Source organism: Mytilus trossulus, unplaced genomic scaffold (assembly GCF_036588685.1).
Source record: "Mytilus trossulus isolate FHL-02 unplaced genomic scaffold, PNRI_Mtr1.1.1.hap1 h1tg000247l__unscaffolded, whole genome shotgun sequence".
Classification (NCBI taxonomy): Eukaryota; Metazoa; Mollusca; class Bivalvia; order Mytilida; family Mytilidae; genus Mytilus; species Mytilus trossulus.
The window spans coordinates 677986-703261 of record NW_026963318.1 but is presented as its reverse complement, the minus strand read 5'-3'; the positions used below and the strand labels follow the sequence as shown (position 1 = coordinate 703261).

The 25276-nt window shown below is 37.7% G+C and overlaps 1 protein-coding gene across 2 annotated transcripts in view; it reads left to right on the top strand.

The window, feature by feature from the left end:
- LOC134701613 (uncharacterized) overlaps positions 1-25276 on the top strand; it is a 51378-nt gene that overhangs the window by 7222 nt on the left and 18880 nt on the right. Inside the window, exon 1 of one of the 2 annotated variants that reach the window (XM_063562750.1) lies at positions 11400-11616. The exons of the other annotated variant lie outside the window; for it this stretch is intronic. The gene's annotated coding sequence lies outside the window, so the exon portion shown is untranslated. Of the gene's footprint in view, positions 1-11399; positions 11617-25276 lie in introns of those variants that run through there. 2 annotated transcript variants of the gene reach the window in all.

Below are 25276 nucleotides of genomic sequence, written 5' to 3'. Positions count from 1 at the left end.
TTTAATTTATTATTCCGTTCCGTTCCGTTCCGCAAAGTACCAATTGCTCTGAGGAATTGGTATTTAACGGAATCGAACGGAACCAGACAATTATAATGTAATAAAAGCAGTATGATAAAAAAAATGTGTCTGACACCCCTTTTTGCAGAAGAAATAAGTGTTTTAGATAGCATTCCCGACCAGATAAATAATTAAGAATTTAACACAAAGGCCGGATAGACAAAAAGTCTTACTTCTTCCATTGGTAATTATATTTTTTAAAAGAGGCCTTCCACCTTTCGTTCCGACGAGGATTAGAAACAGTGATCAAGTTGAATCTGATTTAAACTTTTTAATTTATAATTCCGTTCCGTTCCGTTCCGCAAAGTACCAATTGCTCTGAGGAATTGGTATTTAACGGAATCGAACGGAACCAGACATTTATAATGAAATAAAAGTAGTATGATAAAAAAAATGTGTCTGACACCCCTTTTTGCAGAAGAAATAAGTGTTTTAGATAGCATTCCCGACCAGATAAATAATTAAGAATTTAAAACAAAGGCAGCTTAGACAAAAACAAAAAATCTTACTCCTTCCATTGGTAATTATATTTTTTAAAAGAGGCCTTCCACCTCTCGTGCCGACGAGAATTAGAAACAGTAATCAAGTTGAATCTGATTTAAACTTTTTAATTTATTATTCCGTTCCGTTCCGTTCCGCAAAGTACCAATTGCTCTGAGGAATTGGTATTTAACGGAATCGAACGGAACCAGACATTTATAATGTAATAAAAGCAGTATGATAAAAAAAAATGTGTCTGACACCCCTTTTTGCAGAAAAATAAGTGTTTTAGATAGCATTCCCGACCAGATAAATAATTAAGAATTTAAAACAAAGGCAGCTTAGACAAAAACAAAAAATCTTACTCCTTCCATTGGTAATTATATTTTTTAAAAGAGGCCTTCCACCTCTCGTGCCGACGAGAATTAGAAACAGTAATCAAGTTGAATCTGATTTAAACTTTTTAATTTATTATTCCGTTCCGTTCCGTTCCGCAAAGTACCAATTGCTCTGAGGAATTGGTATTTAACGGAATCGAACGGAACCAGACATTTATAATGTAATAAAAGCAGTATGATAAAAAAAAATGTGTCTGACACCCCTTTTTGCAGAAGAAATAAGTGTTTTAGATAGCATTCCCGACCAGATAAATAATTAAGAATTTAAAACAAAGGCAGCTTAGACAAAAAGTCTTACTCCTTCCATTGGTAATTATATTTTTTTAAAGAGGCCTTCCACCTCTCGTTCCGACGAGGATTAGAAACAGTAATCAAGTTGGATCTGATTTAAACTTTTTAATATATTTTTTCCGTTCCGTTCCGTTCCGCAAAGTACCAATTGCTCTGAGGAATTGGTATTTAACGGAATCGAACGGAAACCGACATCTATAATGTAATAAAAGCAGTATGATAAAAACAAGTCAGACCCTTCTTTTTTGAATGAGTGGTAAGTGTTTTAGATAGCATTTCGACTTGATCAATATTTAAATAAACAGCTGCGCCATGAGCGCATGATACGCCCGTCGTCTTGTGAAAAAACATAAATCTTTTTTGAATAACACAGGGTTGTACAGGATGTCATGCTTAGTATATCCTGACTCCTTCCTTATTCCCGCTCAATAGGAAGATTCATCATTGTACAAGATGTATTTGGAAACCCGACGCAACATTAGCCTGTTAAGTTTTAAGCAATAGAGATACAGCGCAACATGTGAAAAAAAAAACTCTTTTTTTACAAAAAACTCAATAACTCGAAAATATAAAAATGAATCATCACCAAAAAGTATACAGATCTTTAGATTAATATAAAGAAGTGTGTAAAGTTTTAAGCAATAATCATAAATCGTTTTTGAGATATGGTGCGACATGTAAACCCCCCCCCCTTTTTTTTTTTAAAATACTCAATAACTCAAAAATGAAATTTTGAATCATCACCAAAACGTATACAGATCTTAAGATTAATATAACAAAGACATGTGTAAAGTTTTAAGCAATAATCATAAATCGTTTTTGAGATATGGTGCGACATGTAACCACCCCCCTTTTTTTTTTACAAAATACTCAATAACTCAAAAATGAAATTTTGAATCATCACCAAAACGTATACAGATCTTAAAATTAATATAACAAAGACATGTGTAAAGTTTTAAGTAATAATCATAAATCGTTTTTGAGATATGGTGCGACATGTGTAAAAAACACACCACTGTGTTAGTTACAAAGTGCCGTAACTCAAAAAGTTGTAATCTTATTTTCACAAAAAAAACCTCCCCCTTTTTTACAAAATACTCAATAACTCAAAAATTAAATTTTGAATCATCACCAAAAAGTATACAGATATTAAGATTAATATAACTAAGAAGTATTTAAAGTTTAAAGCCATAATCAAGAATCGTTTTTGAGATACGGTGCGACATGTGAAAAAAACACACCCCTGTTTTAGTTACAAAGTGCCGTAACTCAAAAAGTTGTAATCTTATTTTCACAAAAGAGTATACAGATCATTTGACCATCATAAGAAACAACTATGTTAAGTTTCATGAAATTTGGATAAGTCGTTCTCAAGTTACGGTGCGACATGTTTACACCGGACAGACGGACAGACGGGCGGACGGACGGACGGACACTGGACATTTGTATACCATAATACGTCCCGTCAAAATTGACGGACGTATAAAAAATAACACAAAGACAGGTTAGATAAAAAGGTCTTTCTACTTCCATTGGTAATTATAAATTAAAAAATTTGTAAGGGTTCCGCGGAACCCAGTGTCTCGCCTACTTTTGCTGTAAATCGCAGGCTCAACAAAAAATGAGGAAAAAAATCAATAAAAACATTCCTCTTGATACTATCTTTTGATTGTAAGAAGCTTCTGTCCAAGTTTGGTAAAAATCTAGGATAGTTAATGAATCTAATTAATGTTTTGAAAACTTTAACTGCGGACTGTATGTAATGTTAACTGGAAGAAAATATAAGTCCATTTAAAAGTAAAATACAGAAAAAATGGAGTTATCTTTTTACAAAATTTACTTCTGGATACTATCTTATGATCATAAATAAGCTTCTGTCCAAGTCTGGTACAAACCCAGGATAGTTTAAGAAAGTTATTAAAATTTTAAAAACTTTAACCACAGAGTGAATGTAATGTTTCCACTCAGAAAAACTAAGTCCATTTAAAAGTAAAATACGGAAAAAATGGATTTATTTTTTTACAAAATTTACTTCTGGATACTATCTTATGATCATAAACAAGCTTCTGTCAAAATTTGGTTCAAACCAAGGATAGTTTAAGAAAGTTATTAAAATTCTAAAAACTTTAACCACAGAGTGAATGTAATGTTTCCCCGCAGAAAAACTAAGTCCATTTATTAGTAAAATACGGAAAAAACGGAATTTTATTTTTACAAAATTTACTTCTGGATACTATCTTATGATCATAAACAAGCTTCTGTCCAAGTTTGTTAGAAATCCAGTATAGTTTAAGAAAGTTATCAAAATTTCAAAAACTTTAACCACAGAGTGAATATATGTGGACGCCGCCGACGACGACGCCGACGACGACGGAAAGTAGGATCGTTTAGTCTCGCTTTTTCGACTAAAGTCGAAGGCTCGACAAAAAGGGGCCTTCCGAAGATGATTAGAAACAGTGATCAAAACTTGACAGACAAAAGATTGACGTGCGAGTTTAACACAATGTAATGTGATGCCTGAAACACTTCTCAAGCAACGTGGGTCCTATTTGGCACCACAAATAGCAGAGATCTACAAAAAGCTTGGCTGTGACAAAGAGACGTCTGCAGTACTCAAACTTTATTTATAGAACGAACAACATAAAAACAAGTACACAATCCCGAACCTAATAACCGTTACACTATCCCCCCTTTTCTTTATAAACAGACAGTTCTCAATAAGAATATCTCTTATTTTTTTGCACAAATGTTTTTGTCAATCTTTGAAACGTAAGGGTTGGTTTATTTTGCGTCCATATCGACTGATTTTAGGTGGGTGCTTTTCTTTTGTCATCTGATGATTCCCAGGTAAGTCTGGAGCCTGTGTCCTCGACTCACTGGAATCTGAACTGTCATCCATCTTGGTGAAATCTTTGGATTTAAGGCATCATTGAGAGACCCTATCTTCTTGGTTACGTTTGCATGGGTCTTACTACCACTTGAGACTGGACTCAGTGTCCCCGAATCACGTGATATAATCTCCTTCTGTTCTGATTCATCATCTTGTTTGGTTGAATTCTTGCCCGAATCTAAACTTTGTATCGTCTGTTCTAATGAACATATGATATAGTCTTCAAATAGTGAATTCTCTTTCTTTGAACTATCAGATTTATCGTCGTTAGCCGCATCATAAGCATCTGAAATTTCGACAACACATTCTTGCGATAGCTTAATATTCTTGTTCTCAAACCCACCTGAGTCTGGAGCCTGTGTCCTCGGCTCATGTGGCACATTTGAACCAATCACACTTACCTCGTCCATGTCTGAAACATTATCTTTTTCAAGATTATCCTGTAGGCGAGTTTCCACTAAAACCGACCCAGTGTTGTTATTGTCTTGTAAGGAAGCTGGGTCTAAAACATCAACAATACTTTCTTTTAGACTTTCAACTCCTCCATATACATCTGTCTCGTTCATGGGCTTTAAAGTATCTAAAGTGGGTTCCATTTCAGCCGTCACTCTTGATATTTGGCAATCATTTTCTGTTCGATACCGTCCTGGTATCAGCTCATTATTTATCAGGAGATCACCTTATTTGGCCATTATGGTACCATCTACTTCTTTCAGTAAGTCTATTCCAATCAAAATATCATCTCTTATGGGGGCAATGCATACTTTCCAAATTATCTCCTTTTTACCCAGTTGAAGCTTTGCAACAATATTCATGTCAGCCTCCATTTCTTTCCCATTTTCTGCATTCAATAAGCAAGCTTTTATACCGGTAGTACCGCTCAAACCAATACAATTTGCAAAGGATCTTGAAAGTACCGTTACATCTGCTCCTGTATCAACAATAGCATCGACCTTATTGCCATTGACTTGAATTGGAATGAGTAAATCTTGTCCTCTGCCAATTTGATAATATATCTCCTTTCACAATCAGCACCAGTATCTTGTCTTCTCATAGGGCTGGGTGATCGTGATCTTTTTGGACAATCACGTTTGAAATGGCTTTTTTCGCCACAAAAATAACATCCCGTTGACTGTGCTGTCAAGGTAGCTGGTTTTGAATCATGCAGCATGGCCCTTTCTAAAAGATCTCTTAGTGCTTTGATTTCATTCTGTAATGTTTGATTATCTGGTTTCCGAAATGAATTTACCAACTGCCTAACGCTGTCCATCCCTTCATATTGGTCAGTACTCTTTTCCTCTTCATCTTTCAACGTAACGCGTCTGGTCCTTTGTTTTGTATTATAATCAACATCCCTGCCCAACGTAGCATGATAATTGTGTTGTAGTTGTACAACAATATCTAGTGCTGAAGATACAGTTTAAGGTTGGTGGTTTAAAGCTTCATATGCTATTTTGGCGTTCTTGTGGCCCTTCAAAAAGTGTTCCGCTGCAAGTTCCTCTTGTAACTCGATACTAATTGTTGGGTATGCTCTTGAGACTAATCGTCTTACTTCTTCAGCAAACTCTTCATTCTTTTCATTGTGTTGTCTTAAATCAGATAGTTTTTTTCGTGCAGTGGATGGGGGCTCTTTTCGGTTGAACCTGTTTCCATGTGACGCGAATTGGATTCAAAAGTATCTCTTTCCTGTCGAGGAATTGCGGTCATAAATTTACTCGCCTGTCCTCGCAGGCACTCAATGTACCTATCTAACTTTTCCTCCTCTGTCCATTCGTTTCTCCTAGCTTCCCTGTTGAATGGGATAATAAACCCCTCATAATCATCCTTCCCGTCGAATGTTGGAAGTTTTTGGTGCGGAACGTCACTATTTGGTACTTTTTGTCTTGTCTGCTGTGTATTGTTACTACTGTGCATAGCTTCAATATCACTAGAAAACGAAGGTTGTATGTTTCTTATCAAATCTTGTCTATTATTTGTGTTCATAGAACTCGACCTAGACTCTCATCTTTCTATAGTGCTTAACAACGGTTTAAAAGGGGGGAGTGTTGTGGTATCCCTTGGTGTTGATGACAATGGTGTGTGTGAATTAGCATTTAGTCTGGGACTGTTCCCGCGACCAAACTGCAAACTCCCGTTCTGTCTGTCATCATCTAAATTCTGTGTTGTTGTATCCCTTTGTGTTGATGACAATGGTGTGTGTGAATTTGCATTTGGTCTGGGACTGTTCCCGCGACCAAACTGCAAACTTCCGGTCTGTATGTCATCATCTGTATTCTGGGACGATGGCCTGGGACTGTTCCCTCGACCGAACTGCAAATATCCTATTGGTTGATTATCTAAACTAAATGAAGGTGGTCTGGGACTGTTCCCACGACCGAACTGTAAAACCGATTTCGGCTTGCTATCTTGACCGAACAGAGATTGTCTGTGACTGTTCTCTTGGTCAACCTGAAAACTGTCAACTGGTTTGTTTTCACCTAACTTAGGGTCTAGGTGTTCATTATTTCCATCATATAATCCATACTTTGGACAAATAGAAGACCCAGAAAAATCGTCAACTGTGTAACCGGAAGTATTAGTTCCTGTGCTCTTAATGTCGGATTTCGATGTCTCCCGGTTCTGCAAAAGCGTATTGTTCAATTCTTCTATACTTCTACTTTGTTGGTAGAGTAGCTGCATTGTATTGGCAGAAACCTCATCCTGTTTTCTAAACATATGTCATGGTGTCAGCCAAGGTTCCCATGTCGTTCCCCATTCTTTCTAACACGTTAAGCATTTTTATGCCCAACTGATCACCATTTGGCGGGGAATCTTCGCTGACTTTTCGATCAGAACCCGTCTCTACTACTGTATCGTCATTCATGTTTATTATTAAATTGCAATTTATAAAAGATTGTAATTTTCAATCCTGTGGATCGACGTGTACTGAGAATGATTCCCTATCTAACCAATACTCTTGGCATATGTCAAGTGGTAATCTTCTAAACCACTTTTGTGCCCATATTCTTTTAGGATGAAGCCCGTCTCTTAGCAGGTGAAAATTAATATTTTGTCTGTTGTGTGATGACGAGTGGAATAGACCTGAGATAGTTGTGTAGAACAGTATCACTCATAAGTCCTTTATTTTCTAAATTCGATCTGTAATACTTAAAAAACACGTATTACATGAAACAGTCTAAAAATATGCAAATTATTATGATACAAAATGCAAATCTTGACTAAAATAAAATAAAAAATAAAAATGTTTTTGTATGTCCGGTAATTTGGTGACGAGGTCGGAGCCACCGGAATTATTTTTTTTCAAATGCAAATTTTCGTCAGCTAAATTTTTTGTAAAATTAAAACAATTTTCAGTATTTAAAGTATAAAAATCATACGATCTCACCGGAATAATTATGTTTGGGTTGTGATTGACGGGGATCCGCTTCTGGATCGCCCAATCGTCGACTCACGTGGTTTTCCAAACTGGCAACTTTCCGATGAATTTCCAAACTTCTCAGTCGAATAAATTCACAATAGTCGACACTTCTGACACCAGTGTGATGCCTGAAACATTTCTCAAGCAACGTGGGTCCTATTTGGCACCACAAATAGCAGAGATCTACAAAAAGCTTGGCTGTGACAAAAAGACGTCTGCAGTACTCAAACTTTATTTATAGAACGAACAACATAAAAACAAGTACACAATCCCGAACCCAATAACCGTTACAGTAATTAAAAAATTGACACTGTCATAGTTTAAGTACACTTGTATTTCTACATCAAAAGCTTATGTCATTCGCACTGTATATTGTCAAAGTTGCGGACTTCTAATTTAATAAAAGGTTGATTTTGATATTTTCATTTGTAACCACTGTAATGACGCCAGGTATAATTGACGAGAGCTTTGTTTTTATTCAAGACATTTTTTTTCATTTTTTTTTAACTTAAATACACATGCATGATATTCATTAGCACAATTTAAAACTTACATTCAAATGAATTCCAAGAGGATCAACATTACTTTAGACATACAAATGTAGCAACTCATTCCGAACTTTAATAATTAACGACAACATTTTTTTGCCCATTTCATCATTTTTTTCCCGAAAATTTTAAAATATAATAAGGAATGGATGGATTTTGGGTAACCTGCATTTGTGTTAAATTATTTATTAATGATCAGGTCGAGAATGCTATATAAAACAATTACCACTCATTCAAAATAAGAAGTGTCAGCCTTTTTTTATCATACTGATTTTATTACATTTGTAGATGTCTTTTTCCGTTCAATTCCGTTAAATACCAATTCCTCAGACCAATTGGTACTTTGCGGAACGTGCAATGTGAAAAATGCCCGGCAGGCATGGCTTTTTGTCAGGAATTTAATGTAAAAAAACTCATCAAAATCGGACTTGAAATAAAAAACAAATATATTTTTTCAGGCCCCCCCCCCCCCCCCCCCCCCATTGGCCCCCTTTATCTCGGGTCCCATAAGAGCAATATAAATCCGTAGGCAGTCTACAAATAAAAAATTTAAATGGAATATAAAGAACAGGTTTTTATTACATTATAGATGTCTGTTTCCGTTCGATTCCGTTAAATACCAATTCCTCAGAGCAATTGGTACTTTGCGGAACGGAACGGAACGGAATAATAAATTAAAAAGTTTAAATCAGATTCAACTTGATTACTGTTTCTAATCCTCGTCGGCACGAGAGGTGGAAGGCCTCTTTTAAAAAATATAATTACCAATGGAAGGAGTAAGACTTTTTGTCTAAGCTGCCTTTATTTTAAATTCTTAATTATTTATCTGGTCGGGAATGCTATCTAAAACACTTATTTCTTCTGCAAAAAGGGGTGTCAGACACATTTTTTTTTTATCATACTGCTTTTATTACATTTTAAATGTCTGGTTCCGTTCGATTCCGTTAAATACCAATTCCTCAGAGCAATTGGTACTTTGCGGAACGGAACGGAACGGAATAATAAATTAAAAAGTTTAAATCAGATTCAACTTGATTACTGTTTCTAATTCTCGTCGGCACGAGAGGTGGAAGGCCTCTTTTAAAAAATATAATTACCAATGGAAGGAGTAAGATTTTTTGTTTTTGTCTAAGCTGCCTTTGTTTTAAATTCTTAATTATTTATCTGGTCGGGAATGCTATCTAAAACACTTATTTCTTCTGCAAAAAGGGGTGTCAGACACATTTTTTTTTTATCATACTGCTTTTATTACATTATAAATGTCTGGTTCCGTTCGATTCCGTTAAATACCAATTCCTCAGAGCAATTGGTACTTTGCGGAACGGAACGGAACGGAATAATAAATTAAAAAGTTTAAATCAGATTCAACTTGCATCACTGTTTCTAATCCTCGTCGGAACGAAAGGTGGAAGGCCTCTTTTAAAAAATATAATTACCAATGGAAGAAGTAAGACTTTTTGTCTATCCGGCCTTTGTGTTAAATTCTTAATTATTTATCTGTTCGGGAATGCTATCTAAAATACTTATTTCTTCTGCAAAAAGGGGTGTCAGACACATTTTTTTTTATCATACTGCTTTTATTACATTATAAATGTCTGGTTCCGTTCGATTCCGTTAAATACCAATTCCTCAGAGCAATTGGTACTTTGCGGAACGGAACGGAACGGAATAATAAATTAAAAAGTTTAAATCAGATTCAACTTGATTACTGTTTCTAATCCTCGTCGGCACGAGAGGTGGAAGGCCTCTTTTAAAAAATATAATTACCAATGGAAGGAGTAAGACTTTTTGTCTAAGCTGCCTTTATTTTAAATTCTTAATTATTTATCTGGTCGGGAATGCTATCTAAAACACTTATTTCTTCTGCAAAAAGGGGTGTCAGACACATTTTTTTTTTATCTTACTGCTTTTATTACATTATAAATGTCTGGTTCCGTTCGATTCCGTTAAATACCAATTCCTCAGAGCAATTGGTACTTTGCGGAACGGAACGGAACGGAATTATAAATTAAAAAGTTTAAATCAGATTCAACTTGATCACTGTTTCTAATCCTCGTCGGAACGAAAGGTGGAAGGCCTCTTTTAAAAAATATAATTACCAATGGAAGAAGTAAGACTTTTTGTCTATCCGGCCTTTGTGTTAAATTCTTAATTATTTATCTGGTCGGGAATGCTATCTAAAACACTTATTTCTTCTGCAAAAAGGGGTGTCAGACACATTTTTTTTATCATACTGCTTTTATTACATTATAATTGTCTGGTTCCGTTCGATTCCGTTAAATACCAATTCCTCACGTCAATTGGTACTTTGCGGAACGGAACGGAACGGAATAATAAATTAAAAAGTTTAAATCAGATTCAACTTGATTACTGTTTCTAATCCTCGTCGGCACGAGAGGTGGAAGGCCTCTTTTAAAAAATATAATTACCAATGGAAGGAGTAAGACTTTTTGTCTAAGCTGCCTTTGTTTTAAATTCTTAATTATTTATCTGGTCGGGAATGCTATCTAAAACACTTATTTCTCGTGCAAAAAGGGGTGTCAGACACATTTTGTTTTTATATCATACTGCTTTTATTACATTATAAATGTCTGGTTCCGTTCGATTCCGTTAAATACCAATTCCTCAGAGCAATTGGTACTTTGCGGAACGGAACGGAACGGAATAATAAATTTAAAAAGTTAAAATCAGAACCAATCTTTCTAATCATCGTCGGAAAGGACGACGTGAGGTCAGTCTAGATATCATAATGCATGACTTGCAAATGCGTTAATTTCATGATAATTTATCAGGACAATCCGACATATTCATTTACAGAATAGTTCCCGATGTTATACATTATTGCACATTTCACCTGTGAAGATGAGATTAAGTATACATTTGTGTTATTTGTATATGGAAAACCGTAAAACACAGAAATTTTAAAGTTTGTTTTGTTTTAAAGATTTTTCGAAATTTTGATAAATGCCCCCTTTGGATACCTTAAATGAAATTCTGTTCCGTTCCGTTCCGTAAAGTAAAGTACCAATAGCCCCTCTGTCCTTCTACGTCTTGTATGATTTTGATTTTAGTTCATTGTTATGTTTCGGAGTTTAGTATTACGTCTATAATCGCTGAACCAGTACACTTTTTTGTCTAGGGGCCAGCTGAAATACGCCGGGGCTAGCACAACTTTTATTGCGACGCACATACATCATAAAAGCAATATATTATCTTTTTTTTTTTAACGTGGATAATATACTTTATTGCACTCTATTGCTGTTAACAATTTACTTAGTGTACAGCATTGCACTAAGTATCCCTCATATATTAGTTATTAGGTATCCAGGGAGAATATCTAATAAAAGTAAATTGATGTTACATTACAATATTACAATATTTTAAATGATTTCATGTTTACCGGAGAATATTTCACTTCCGTCCGATAGTGTTTTTTAATATTAGATAAATGTGCATCGTTTTGCCATCATCATCTTTGTGATTTGGATAAATTTAATTCACAATACTTAGACAGTTTGTCTAATTTAAAAGGTAAGTTGATCATAATTTTCGTGATGTTTTGAAATGTATGTGAAGTTAGCAGCCGGTTCGTTATTCGTTATTCGATATTCAATATCCAATCGGCTGCTAGCAGCTGGTTCGATATTCATAACTTATTGAAAAAAATTATAAGAAAATTAAATACTTGATAACATAAAAAGCATGATTTTCATATTTAAAAAGACTGATAAAATACGTAGGAAATCGTTAAATGATCTTTTAAAGCTGTCGTAATTTCTCGTCGTAATTTCTCGTTGTCCTCGAATATAAACCATTTTTTCATGTTACATATTTGTCTATATGTAATATAGAGTTTTGTCAATAAAACGACTTCAAAGATGTACTTTTGTGTAAAATATTTCTTAAGACAAAAAGAAAAACCCATAACTCTAGAAATATTTATAAATAGAAATAGAAATATATATGGAAAGCCAAAAAAACAAAAACAAATCATTCGAAAAATATCAAAATTTTAGGACAAAGGGCACAGGGCAATGGTGAGAGCTCCCTGATCTCTCAATCTTTCTAATATTTGACAGACATTTAGTCAATAGGTAGATACAAACGTGACTAAAAGGAATTTGGTACACTTCCTGTCTTCTAGGTTTACGTACGGAGCGCCCAAAGTGCCAGTTGGATATTCAAAATATATAGCGAAAACCTACCCGAGACCGCTTAAATGAGGTTGAGACCCCCCGGGTCTTTCAATGTCTATAAAATTTAACCAAATCATTGACTCTGTATATATAAAGGTTGTATTAGATGGATTTACCAGAATAACGTCATCTTCCATATCTACGGAGGGCTAAGATTGTCACTTTTCAGTCGAAAAATGTCAACATTTTAGGACAAAGGGCACTAGATAATGGTGAGAGCCCCCTGATCTCTCAATCTTTCTAATATTTGACAGACATTTAGTCAATAGGTAGATACAAACGTGACTAAAAGGAATTTGGGTACACTTTCTGTCTTCTAGGTTTACGGAGCGCCCAAAGTGCCAGTTGGATATTCAAAATATAAAGCGAAAACCTACCCGAGCCCGCTTAAATGAGGTTGAGACCCCCCGGGTCTTTCAATGTCTATAAAATTTAACCAAATCATTGACTCTGTATATATAAAGGTTGTATTAGATGGATTTACCAGAATAACGTCATCTTCCATATCTACGGAGGGCTAAGATTGTCACTTTTCAGTCGAAAAATGTCAAAATTGTAGGACAAAGGGCACAGGGTAATGGTGAGAGCCCCCTGATCTCTCAATCTTTCTAATATTTGACAGACATTTAGTCAATAAAAAGATACAAACGTGACTAAAAGGAATTTGGGTACACTTCCTGTCTTCTAGGTTTACGGAGCGCCCAAAGTGCCAGTTGGATATTCAAAATATATAGCGAAAACCTACCAGAGACCGCTTAAATGAGGTTGAGACCCCCCGGGTCTTTCAATGTCTATAAAATTTAACCAAATCATTGACTCTGTATATATAAAGGTTGTATTAGATGGATTTACCAGAATAACGTCAACTTCCATACCTACGGAGGGCTAAGATTGTCACTTTTCAGTCAAAAAATGTCAAAATTTTAGGACAAAGGGCACAGGGTAATGGTGAGAGCCCCCTGAGCTCTCAATCTTTCTAATATTTGACAGACATTTAGTCAATAGGTAGATACAAACGTGACTAAAAGGAATTTGGGTACACTTCCTGTCTTCTAGGTTTACGGAGCGCCCAAAGTGCCAGTTGGATATTCAAAATATATAGCGAAAACCTACCCGAGACCGCTTAAATGAGGTTGAGAACCCCCGGGTCTTTCAATGTCTATAAAATTTAACCAAATCATTGACTCTGTATATATAAAGGTTCTATTAGATGGATTAACCAGAATAACGTCAACTTCCATACCTACGGAGGGCTAAGATTGTCACTTTTCAGTCGAAAAATGTCAAAATTTTAGGACAAAGGGCACAGGGTAATGGTGAGAGCCCCCTGATCTCTCAATCTTTCTAATTTTTGACAGACATTTAGTCAATAAAAAGATACAAACATGACTAAAAGGAATTTGGGTACACTTCCTGTCTTCTAGGTTTACGGAGGGCCCAAAGTGCCAGTTGGATATTCAAAATATATAGCGAAAACCTACCCGAGACCGCTTAAATGAGGTTGAGACCCCCCGGGTCTTTCAATGTCTATAAAATTTAACCAAATCATTGACTCTGTATATATAAAGGTTGTATTAGATGGATTTACCAGAATAACGTCAACTTCCATACCTACGGAGGGCTAAGATTGTCACTTTTCAGTCAAAAAATGTCAAAATTTTAGGACAAAGGGCACAGGGTAATGGTGAGAGCCCCCTGATCTCTCAATCTTTCTAATATTTGACAGACATTTAGTCAATAGCTAGATACAAACGTGCTTTAAAGGAATTTGGGTACACTTCCTGTCTTCTAGGTTTACGGAGCGCCCAAAGTGCCTGTTGGATATTCAAAATATATAGCGAAAACCTACCCGAGACCGCTTAAATGAGGTTGAGACCCCCCGGGTCTTTCAATGTCTATAAAATTTAACCAAATCATTGACTCTGTATATATAAAGGTTGTATTAGATGGATTTACCAGAATAACGTCAACTTCCATACCTACGGAGGGCTAAGATTGTCACTTTTCAGTCGAAAAATGTCAAAAATTTAGGACAAAGGGCACAGGGTAATGGTGAGAGCCCCCTGATCTCTCAATCTTTCTAATATTTGACAGACATTTAGTCAATAGGTAGATACAAACGTGACTAAAAGGAATTTGGGTACACTTCCTGTCTTCTAGGTTCACGGAGCGCCCAAAGTGCCTGTTGGATATTCAAAATATATAGCGAAAACCTTCCCGAGACCGCTTAAATGAGGTTGAGACCCCCCGGGTCTTTCAATGTCTATAAAATTTAACCAAATCATTGACTCTGTATATATAAAGGTTGTATTAGATGGATTTACCAGAATAACGTCATCTTCCATATCTACGGAGGGCTAAGATTGTCACTTTTCAGTCGAAAAATGTCAAAATTTTAGGACAAAGGGCACAGGGTAATGGTGAGAGCCCCCTGATCTCTCAATCTTTCTAATATTTGACAGACATTTAGTCAATAGGTAGATACAAACGTGACTAAAAGGAATTTGGGTACACTTCCTGTCTTCTAGGTTTACGGAGCGCCCAAAGTGCCAGTTGGATATTCAAAATATATAGCGAAAACCTACCCGAGACCGCTTAAATGAGGTTGAGAACCCCCGGGTCTTTCAATGTCTATAAAATTTAACCAAATCATTGACTCTGTATATATAAAGGTTGTATTAGATGGATTTACCAGAATAACGTCAACTTCCATACCTACGGAGGGCTAAGATTGTCACTTTTCAGTCAAAAAATGTCAAAATTTTAGGACAAAGGGCACAGGGTAATGGTGAGAGCCCCCTGATCTCTCAATCTTTCTAATATTTGACAGACATTTAGTCAATAGCTAGATACAAACGTGCTTTAAAGGAATTTGGGTACACTTCCTGTCTTCTAGGTTTACGGAGCGCCCAAAGTGCCTGTTGGATATTCAAAATATATAGCGAAAACCTACCCGAGACCGCTTAAATGAGGTTGAGACCCCCCGGGTCTTTCAATGTCTATAAAATTTAACCAAATCATTGACTCTGTATATATAAAGGTTGTATTAGATGGATTTACCAGAATAACGTCAACTTCCATACCTACGGAGGGCTAAGATTGTCACTTTTCAGTCGAAAAATGTCAAAAATTTAGGACAAAGGGCACAGGGTAATGGTGAGAGCCCCCTGATCTCTCAATCTTTCTAATATTTGACAGACATTTAGTCAATAGGTAGATACAAACGTGACTAAAAGGAATTTGGGTACACTTCCTGTCTTCTAGGTTTACGGAGCGCCCAAAGTGCCAGTTGGATATTCAAAATATATAGCGAAAACCTACCCGAGACCGCTTAAATGAGGTTGAGAACCCCCGGGTCTTTCAATGTCTATAAAATTTAACCAAATCATTGACTCTGTATATATAAAGGTTCTATTAGATGGATTAACCAGAATAACGTCAACTTCCATACCTACGGAGGGCTAAGATTGTCACTTTTCAGTCGAAAAATGTCAAAATTTTAGGACAAAGGGCACAGGGTAATGGTGAGAGCCCCCTGATCTCTCAATCTTTCTAATTTTTGACAGACATTTAGTCAATAAAAAGATACAAACATGACTAAAAGGAATTTGGGTACACTTCCTGTCTTCTAGGTTTACGGAGGGCCCAAAGTGCCAGTTGGATATTCAAAATATATAGCGAAAACCTACCCGAGACCGCTTAAATGAGGTTGAGACCCCCCGGGTCTTTCAATGTCTATAAAATTTAACCAAATCATTGACTCTGTATATATAAAGGTTGTATTAGATGGATTTACCAGAATAACGTCAACTTCCATACCTACGGAGGGCTAAGATTGTCACTTTTCAGTCAAAAAATGTCAAAATTTTAGGACAAAGGGCACAGGGTAATGGTGAGAGCCCCCTGATCTCTCAATCTTTCTAATATTTGACAGACATTTAGTCAATAGCTAGATACAAACGTGCTTTAAAGGAATTTGGGTACACTTCCTGTCTTCTAGGTTTACGGAGCGCCCAAAGTGCCTGTTGGATATTCAAAATATATAGCGAAAACCTACCCGAGACCGCTTAAATGAGGTTGAGACCCCCCGGGTCTTTCAATGTCTATAAAATTTAACCAAATCATTGACTCTGTATATATAAAGGTTGTATTAGATGGATTTACCAGAATAACGTCAACTTCCATACCTACGGAGGGCTAAGATTGTCACTTTTCAGTCGAAAAATGTCAAAAATTTAGGACAAAGGGCACAGGGTAATGGTGAGAGCCCCCTGAGCTCTCAATCTTTCTAATATTTGACAGACATTTAGTCAATAGGTAGATACAAACGTGACTAAAAGGAATTTGGGTACACTTCCTGTCTTCTAGGTTCACGGAGCGCCCAAAGTGCCTGTTGGATATTCAAAATATATAGCGAAAACCTTCCCGAGACCGCTTAAATGAGGTTGAGACCCCCCGGGTCTTTCAATGTCTATAAAATTTAACCAAATCATTGACTCTGTATATATAAAGGTTGTATTAGATGGATTTACCAGAATAACGTCATCTTCCATATCTACGGAGGGCTAAGATTGTCACTTTTCAGTCGAAAAATGTCAAAATTTTAGGACAAAGGGCACAGGGTAATGGTGAGAGCCCCCTGATCTCTCAATCTTTCTAATATTTGACAGACATTTAGTCAATAGGTAGATACAAACGTGACTAAAAGGAATTTGGGTACACTTCCTGTCTTCTAGGTTTACGGAGCGCCCAAAGTGCCAGTTGGATATTCAAAATATATAGCGAAAACCTACCCGAGACCGCTTAAATGAGGTTGAGAACCCCCGGGTCTTTCAATGTCTATAAAATTTAACCAAATCATTGACTCTGTATATATAAAGGTTGTATTAGATGGATTTACCAGAATAACGTCAACTTCCATACCTACGGAGGGCTAAGATTGTCACTTTTCAGTCAAAAAATGTCAAAATTTTAGGACAAAGGGCACAGGGTAATGGTGAGAGCCCCCTGATCTCTCAATCTTTCTAATATTTGACAGACATTTAGTCAATAGCTAGATACAAACGTGCTTTAAAGGAATTTGGGTACACTTCCTGTCTTCTAGGTTTACGGAGCGCCCAAAGTGCCTGTTGGATATTCAAAATATATAGCGAAAACCTACCCGAGACCGCTTAAATGAGGTTGAGACCCCCCGGGTCTTTCAATGTCTATAAAATTTAACCAAATCATTGACTCTGTATATATAAAGGTTGTATTAGATGGATTTACCAGAATAACGTCAACTTCCATACCTACGGAGGGCTAAGATTGTCACTTTTCAGTCGAAAAATGTCAAAAATTTAGGACAAAGGGCACAGGGTAATGGTGAGAGCCCCCTGATCTCTCAATCTTTCTAATATTTGACAGACATTTAGTCAATAGGTAGATACAAACGTGACTAAAAGGAATTTGGGTACACTTCCTGTCTTCTAGGTTCACGGAGCGCCCAAAGTGCCTGTTGGATATTCAAAATATATAGCGAAAACCTTCCCGAGACCGCTTAAATGAGGTTGAGACCCCCCGGGTCTTTCAATGTCTATAAAATTTAACCAAATCATTGACTCTGTATATATAAAGGTTGTATTAGATGGATTTACCAGAATAACGTCATCTTCCATATCTACGGAGGGCTAAGATTGTCACTTTTCAGTCGAAAAATGTCAAAATTTTAGGACAAAGGGCACAGGGTAATGGTGAGAGCCCCCTGATCTCTCAATCTTTCTAATATTTGACAGACATTTAGTCAATAGGTAGATACAAACGTGACTAAAAGGAATTTGGGTACACTTCCTGTCGTCTAGGTTTACGGAGCGCCCAAAGTGCCAGTTGGATATTCAAAATATATAGCGAAAACCTACCCGAGACCGCTTAAATGAGGTTGAGAACCCCCGGGTCTTTCAATGTCTATAAAATTTAACCAAATCATTGACTCTGTATATATAAAGGTTCTATTAGATGGATTAACCAGAATAACGTCAACTTCCATACCTACGGAGGGCTAAGATTGTCACTTTTCAGTCGAAAAATGTCAAAATTTTAGGACAAAGGGCACAGGGTAATGGTGAGAGCCCCCTGATCTCTCAATCTTTCTAATTTTTGACAGACATTTAGTCAATTAAAAAAGATACAAACATGACTAAAAGGAATTTGGGTACACTTCCTGTCTTCTAGGTTTACGGAGCGCCCAAAGTGCCTGTTGGATATTCAAAATATATAGCTAAAAACTACCCGAGACCGCTTAAATGAGGTTGAGACCCCCCGGGTCTTTTAATGTCTATAAAATTTAACCAAATCATTGACTCTGTATATATAAAGGTTGTATTAGATGGATTTACCAGAATAACGTCATCTTCCATATCTACGGAGGGCTAAGATTGTCACTTTTCAGTCGAAAAATGTCAAAATTTTAGGACAAAGGGCACAGGGTAATGGTGAGAGCCCCCTGATCTCTCAATCTTTCTAATATTTGACAGACATTTAGTCAATAGGTAGATACAAACGTGACTAAAAGGAATTTGGGTACACTTCCTGTCTTCTAGGTTTACGGAGCGCCCAAAGTGCCAGTTGGATATTCAAAATATATAGCGAAAACCTACCCGAGACCGCTTAAATGAGGTTGAGACCCCCCGGGTCTTTCAATGTCTATAAAATTTAACCAAATCATTGACTCTGTATATATAAAGGTTGTATTAGATGGATTTACCAGAATAACGTCATCTTCCATATCTACGGAGGGCTAAGATTGTCACTTTTCAGTCGAAAAATGTCAAAATTTTAGGACAAAGGGCACAGGGTAATGGTGAGAGCCCCCTGATCTCTCAATCTTTCTAATATTTGACAGACATTTAGTCAATAGGTAGATACAACACTTCCTGTCTTCTAGGTTCACGGAGCGCCCAAAGTGCCTGTTGGATATTCAAAATATATAGCGAAAACCTACCCGAGACCGCTTAAATGAGGTTGAGACCCCCCGGGTCTTTCAATGTCTATAAAATTTAACCAAATCATTGACTCTGTATATATAAAGGTTCTATTAGATGGATTAACCAGAATAACGTCAACTTCCATACCTACGGAGGGCTAAGATTGTCACTTTTCAGTCGAAAAATGTCAAAATTTTAGGACAAAGGGCACAGGGTAATGGTGAGAGCCCCCTGATCTCTCAATCTTTCTAATTTTTGACAGACATTTAGTCAATTAAAAAAGATACAAACATGACTAAAAGGAATTTGGGTACACTTCCTGTCTTCTAGGTTTACGGAGCGCCCAAAGTGCCAGTTGGATATTCAAAATATATAGCTAAAAACTACCCGAGACCGCTTAAATGAGGTTGAGACCCCCAGGGTCTTTTAATGTCTATAAAATTTAACCAAATCATTGACTCTGTATATATAAAGGTTGTATTAGATGGATTTACCAGAATAACGTCATCTTCCATATCTACGGAGGGCTAAGATTGTCACTTTTCAGTCGAAAAATGTCAAAATTTTAGGACAAAGGGCACAGGGTAATGGTGAGAGCCCCCTGATCTCTCAATCTTTCTAATATTTGACAGACATTTAGTCAATTAAAAAAGATACAAACGTGACTAAAAGGAATTTGGGTACACTTCCTGTCTTCTAGGTTTACGGAGCGCCCAAAGTGCCAGTTGGATATTCAAAATATATAGCGAAAACCTACCCGAGACCGCTTAAATGAGGTTGAGACCCCCCGGGTCTTTCAATGTCTATAAAATTTAAGCAAATCATTGACTCTGTATATATAAAGGTTGTATTAGATGGATTTACCAGAATAGCGTCATCTTCCATACCTACGGAGGGCTAAGATTGTCACTTTTCAGTCGAAAAATGTCAAAATTTTAGGACAAAGGGCACAGGGCAATGGTGAGAGCCCCCTAACTGCTCAATCTTTCTAATATTATGCAGACATTTAGTCAATAGGCAGATACACACGTGACGAAAAGGAGTTTGGGTAGACTTCCTGTCTTTTATGTTTACGGAGCGCCCAAAGTGCCAGTTGGATATTCAAAATATATTGCGAAAACCTACCCGAGACCGCTTAAATGAGGTTGAGACCCCCCGGGTCTTTCAATGTCTATAAAATTTAACCAAATCATTGACTCTGTATATATAAAGGTTCTATTAGATGGATTAACCAGAATAACGTCAACTTCCATACCTACGGAGGGCTAAGATTGTCACTTTTCAGTCGAAAAATGTCAAAATTTTAGGACAAAGGGCACAGGGTAATGGTGAGAGCCCCCTGATCTCTCAATCTTTCTAATATTTGACAGACATTTAGTCAATAGGTAGATACAAACGTGATTAAAAGGAATTTGGGTACACTTCCTGTCTTCTAGGTTCACGGAGCGCCCAAAGTGCCTGTTGGATATTCAAAATATATAGCGAAAACCTACCCGAGACCGCTTAAATGAGGTTGAGACCCCCCGGGTCTTTCAATGTCTATAAAATTTAACCAAATCATTGACTCTGTATATATAAAGGTTGTATTAGATGGATTTACCAGAATAACGTCAACTTCCATACCTACGGAGGGCTAAGATTGTCACTTTTCAGTCGAAAAATGTCAAAATTTTAGGACAAAGGGCACAGGGTAATGGTGAGAGCCCCCTGATCTCTCAATCTTTCTAATATTTGACAGACATTTAGTCAACAGGTAGATACAAACGTGACTAAAAGGAATTTGGGTACACTTCCTGTCTTCTAGGTTTACGGAGCGCCCAAAGTGCCAGTTGGATATTCAAAATATATAGCGAAAACCTACCCGAGACCGCTTAAATGAGGTTGAGACCCCCCGGGTCTTTCAATGTCTATAAAATTTAACCAAATCATTGACTCTGTATATATAAAGGTTGTATTAGATGGATTTACCAGAATAACGTCATCTTCCATATCTACGGAGGGCTAAGATTGTCACTTTTCAGTCGAAAAATGTCAAAATTTTAGGACAAAGGGCACAGGGTAATGGTGAGAGCCCCCTGATCTCTCAATCTTTCTAATATTTGACAGACATTTAGTCAATAGGTAGATACAAACGTGATTAAAAGGAAGTTGAGTACACTTCCTGTCTTCTAGGTTAACGGAGCGCCCAAAGTGCCTGTTGGATATTCAAAATATATAGCGAAAACCTACCCGAGACCGCTTAAATGAGGTTGAGACCCCCCGGGTCTTTCAATGTCTATAAAATTTAACCAAATCATTGACTCTGTATATATAAAGGTTCTATTAGATGGATTAACCAGAATAACGTCAACTTCCATACCTACGGAGGGCTAAGATTGTCACTTTTCAGTCGAAAAATGTCAAAATTTTAGGACAAAGGGCACAGGGTAATGGTGAGAGCCCCCTGATCTCTCAATCTTTCTAATATTTGACAGACATTTAGTCAATTAAAAAAGATACAAACGTGACTAAAAGGAATTTGGGTACACTTCCTGTCTTCTAGGTTTACGGAGCGCCCAAAGTGCCAGTTGGATATTCAAAATATATAGCGAAAACCTACCCGAGACCGCTTAAATGAGGTTGAGACCCCCCGGGTCTTTCAATGTCTATAAAATTTAAGCAAATCATTGACTCTGTATATATAAAGGTTGTATTAGATGGATTTACCAGAATAGCGTCATCTTCCATACCTACGGAGGGCTAAGATTGTCACTTTTCAGTCGAAAAATGTCAAAATTTTAGGACAAAGGGCACAGGGCAATGGTGAGAGCCCCCTAACTGCTCAATCTTTCTAATATTATGCAGACATTTAGTCAATAGGCAGATACACACGTGACGAAAAGGAGTTTGGGTAGACTTCCTGTCTTTTATGTTTACGGAGCGCCCAAAGTGCCAGTTGGATTTTCAAAATATTTAGCAAAAAGCTACATTTGACCGCTTAAATGAGGGTGAGACCCCCCTGGTCTTTTAATTTCCATTAAATTCAACCAAATCATATATTTAAGATATATAAATGATTGTATCAAAAGTGGAATGTTCTTGAACGGACTGTTTGCTGCAGATCAGATCAGACCAAAATCCTAGGCCTAGTAGAATCGATGACCTAGTTTCAAATACAAACCGTCACTATAGGTTGAAGGGAAAATATACAGACATTTATCACGCACCTTCACACAGCTCATACAACCACCTCTTTTGATGTAAAATCCAGGTCCAAATACATTGTTGATCGCTATTTAACACAGACAACTTCGGGCTCCAACACCTCATGCTGACATGAATTTTGTTCGCATAGGAAGGGCTTGCATTGCCCTTTCCGCTAACATGGATAGGAATCCACCTTCTTTTTGAATGTTTTTATTCAATTGGTTAGTGCTTTTTCCCACTATAACCATTTTGTAGGAGCTTGCTGATCTTTTCAATCTGTCGCGGGGTAAGCAACATCTTGTGTTCACCTTGCAGGTTTGTGTGGGATAAACGAATGGTGACCGGGAAACATTTTTTTTCTGTTCTCTGTAAGTGAGATTGTGGAGGATCGCCGTCTGGATCGGTGAGGTATGTCTGCATGGGATTGCGGAGACTGTGGAGGATCGCCGGCTGGATCGGTGATGTATGTCTGCATGCGATTGATGGTTCTCAAGATCACGGGTAAGTACATCATATTTTTTGGGGGTTTGAATGATCTTTACCCCGGGATCGATTGCGAGGGGGGGGGAGGCTTCAGAAAGTGGAATGTTGGGTGCCGTGTATGTAGCTGCTATTGATGATGCCACTGTTCAACAGGACGCTGTTGATGCTTCTGATGCTAACAATGTATTCACCCTCTTTGTAACATTTGTTGCCCGATCAAATGTGTAGAGCTGTCTCTTAAATCCCAATGTGGTGTTCGATTCCTTAAATTGTAGTTGGGGGAGGGGGGTCGAACCGAGTAAAAATGCGACTGTCGTTTCATAGACAAGGATGGAAAACCCTTGTTTTGGTCTGTGTTGTGGACGATTTGCTGCAACAGTGTGGTGTCCATTTATTTATTAAAACAAGAATTTCAACTACTGACCGACCGATTAGAACTGGCGGCCTAGGACTCCTACGGAGATTGGAAGTGCAAATGCTTAGGTGTTGACGGGAACATAGCGCTCGAATTCCGCTCGAATCTTGATGTCCGCTCGGACTGATGACTTACATCGATGACAAACAGCGGCTATATGTCAATGAAATCAGAGGGGTTGACACCACCGTTACTGAGGAGGGTGTCAATGTTGTAGAATTTCTTTCTGGGGTCTACATCCTCCTTGAACACTATGGCAACCTTGTTTTGTGAGAAAAACGGCATAAAGGTCGACGGCTGGGGTAAAAGTCATAAAACTTTGCTCAGTGCTCGGAGCACAAAAATAATGCTCGAAACACAAAATCCAGCATTTTGATTGGTTGATACTTGAGTCTGAGTACAAAAATCGTGCTCGAAAGTTATATGACCACAAGGCCTGAGCTTTGAGGGTGACATGGATATTTTGCAATCGACAGCGATTGAACACGGAAGCATTATGGGTTTTGTCATTATCTCTGTCGGTTTGAAAGGCAACAATAATATATCTTGGCTTTTCGTGACCACTATTGGCAGCTAGGCGGCAGTTAAACTGTGAGGCTTGGGGAACGGCTATGAAATCACACTGTCTCATGCGAAATCCACAGAGGATCGTGGATTTTTTCTGGATGGTTTTGTACAGTTGCATCTTGTTTTCGTCTGCAGGAATGACGCTCCAGAGTTGGAAAGTTGGGCGCCGGCTTAAGGTTCGAATTCGTGAACCTAGTATTAATATTTTTGAAGACTTTCATCGAAGGTCAACCCTTCTGTGATTGTAGGGATGTCAGACCTTATGTATTTATTTATAGCGTTGGAGGAAGTTGGAATGGTACCGATGCCACGACCAGAGATGAGATTGTTTTACTTGGTTTGGTTGTTGGGCTTTCTGCGTTTAACACTGAGCTGTTGATTGGGCTTGCTGCGTTGGTCAATGGGTTTTCGAGTGCGGGTCACTTTGTCAACGACATAGTTGACGACTACCACCTTCCACTCCTATCATGACTGCATTGGTGGCAGTGCTCATAGGGCCTGCTTTTCAATGTCTTGGCAGCAGAGGAGGTGAACATGCGACCAGCGATACTGGCGATAGTGTCAAAAAACTTCTACCACCGTATGCATACTTTCGAGCAAAACCTTTCTTAATTGAGGGTATTACGATGGAGTTGCTTATATTGCTTGATGCTGATGTGTTCAACTTTCTTTATGGCATCGCGGATCGCCATAATCGCGTTGCGCACACCATTATTTCCAGCATGGTATGCAGTGTTGCACAGATCCAAGCGATAGAGGAGCTGCTGGTCAAAGTCGGAGGGTAGAAACACGGTTTGAAGTCCGCTTTAATGCTTATCTAACTTTAGTTGTGAGACACAATCTTCGTCCACTTTTAGATCTTTATCGCCTTAGGGTTCTCGAGAGGGTTAATTGCCTTGATACATGGCACCGGAACTGTTCAGGATATCTGCATAGTCGACAAGGTCGTAAAAACTTCGGGCTCAAAAGATTCTGATTTCTTTTTCACCATGAGTTCCCAGAGGTTAAGGGTTCCTTTGTACCTCACTCCATCCACGAAAATATCATCGCCGTCAGAAGTAACTGGTGAGCTTCCGATGACGATTCCATCGTTTTCAGTTCGAGATCCAAAGGTGTGGTCGGCGAAGGATCGTTGCTGATCTACAAATACTGCTGTGCTCGAAGTCTGAGGATGGTGTCTATAGGTGGTGCAATGGATAGCGGATAGTCAAACTTGGGCGGTGGAGGATGGAGGGTTGTCACTGCTACAGGAAGGTAAACGATCGTTTAGGTGATCGGTGAAGCTGCATCTCGCTGAGCCTCAACCACAGGCTTAACACCTTGGAAAGGTCTCGGTTGAGTCCAATCTTCTCGAGGCGATGCTGCATGTTACTGGCTTGAAT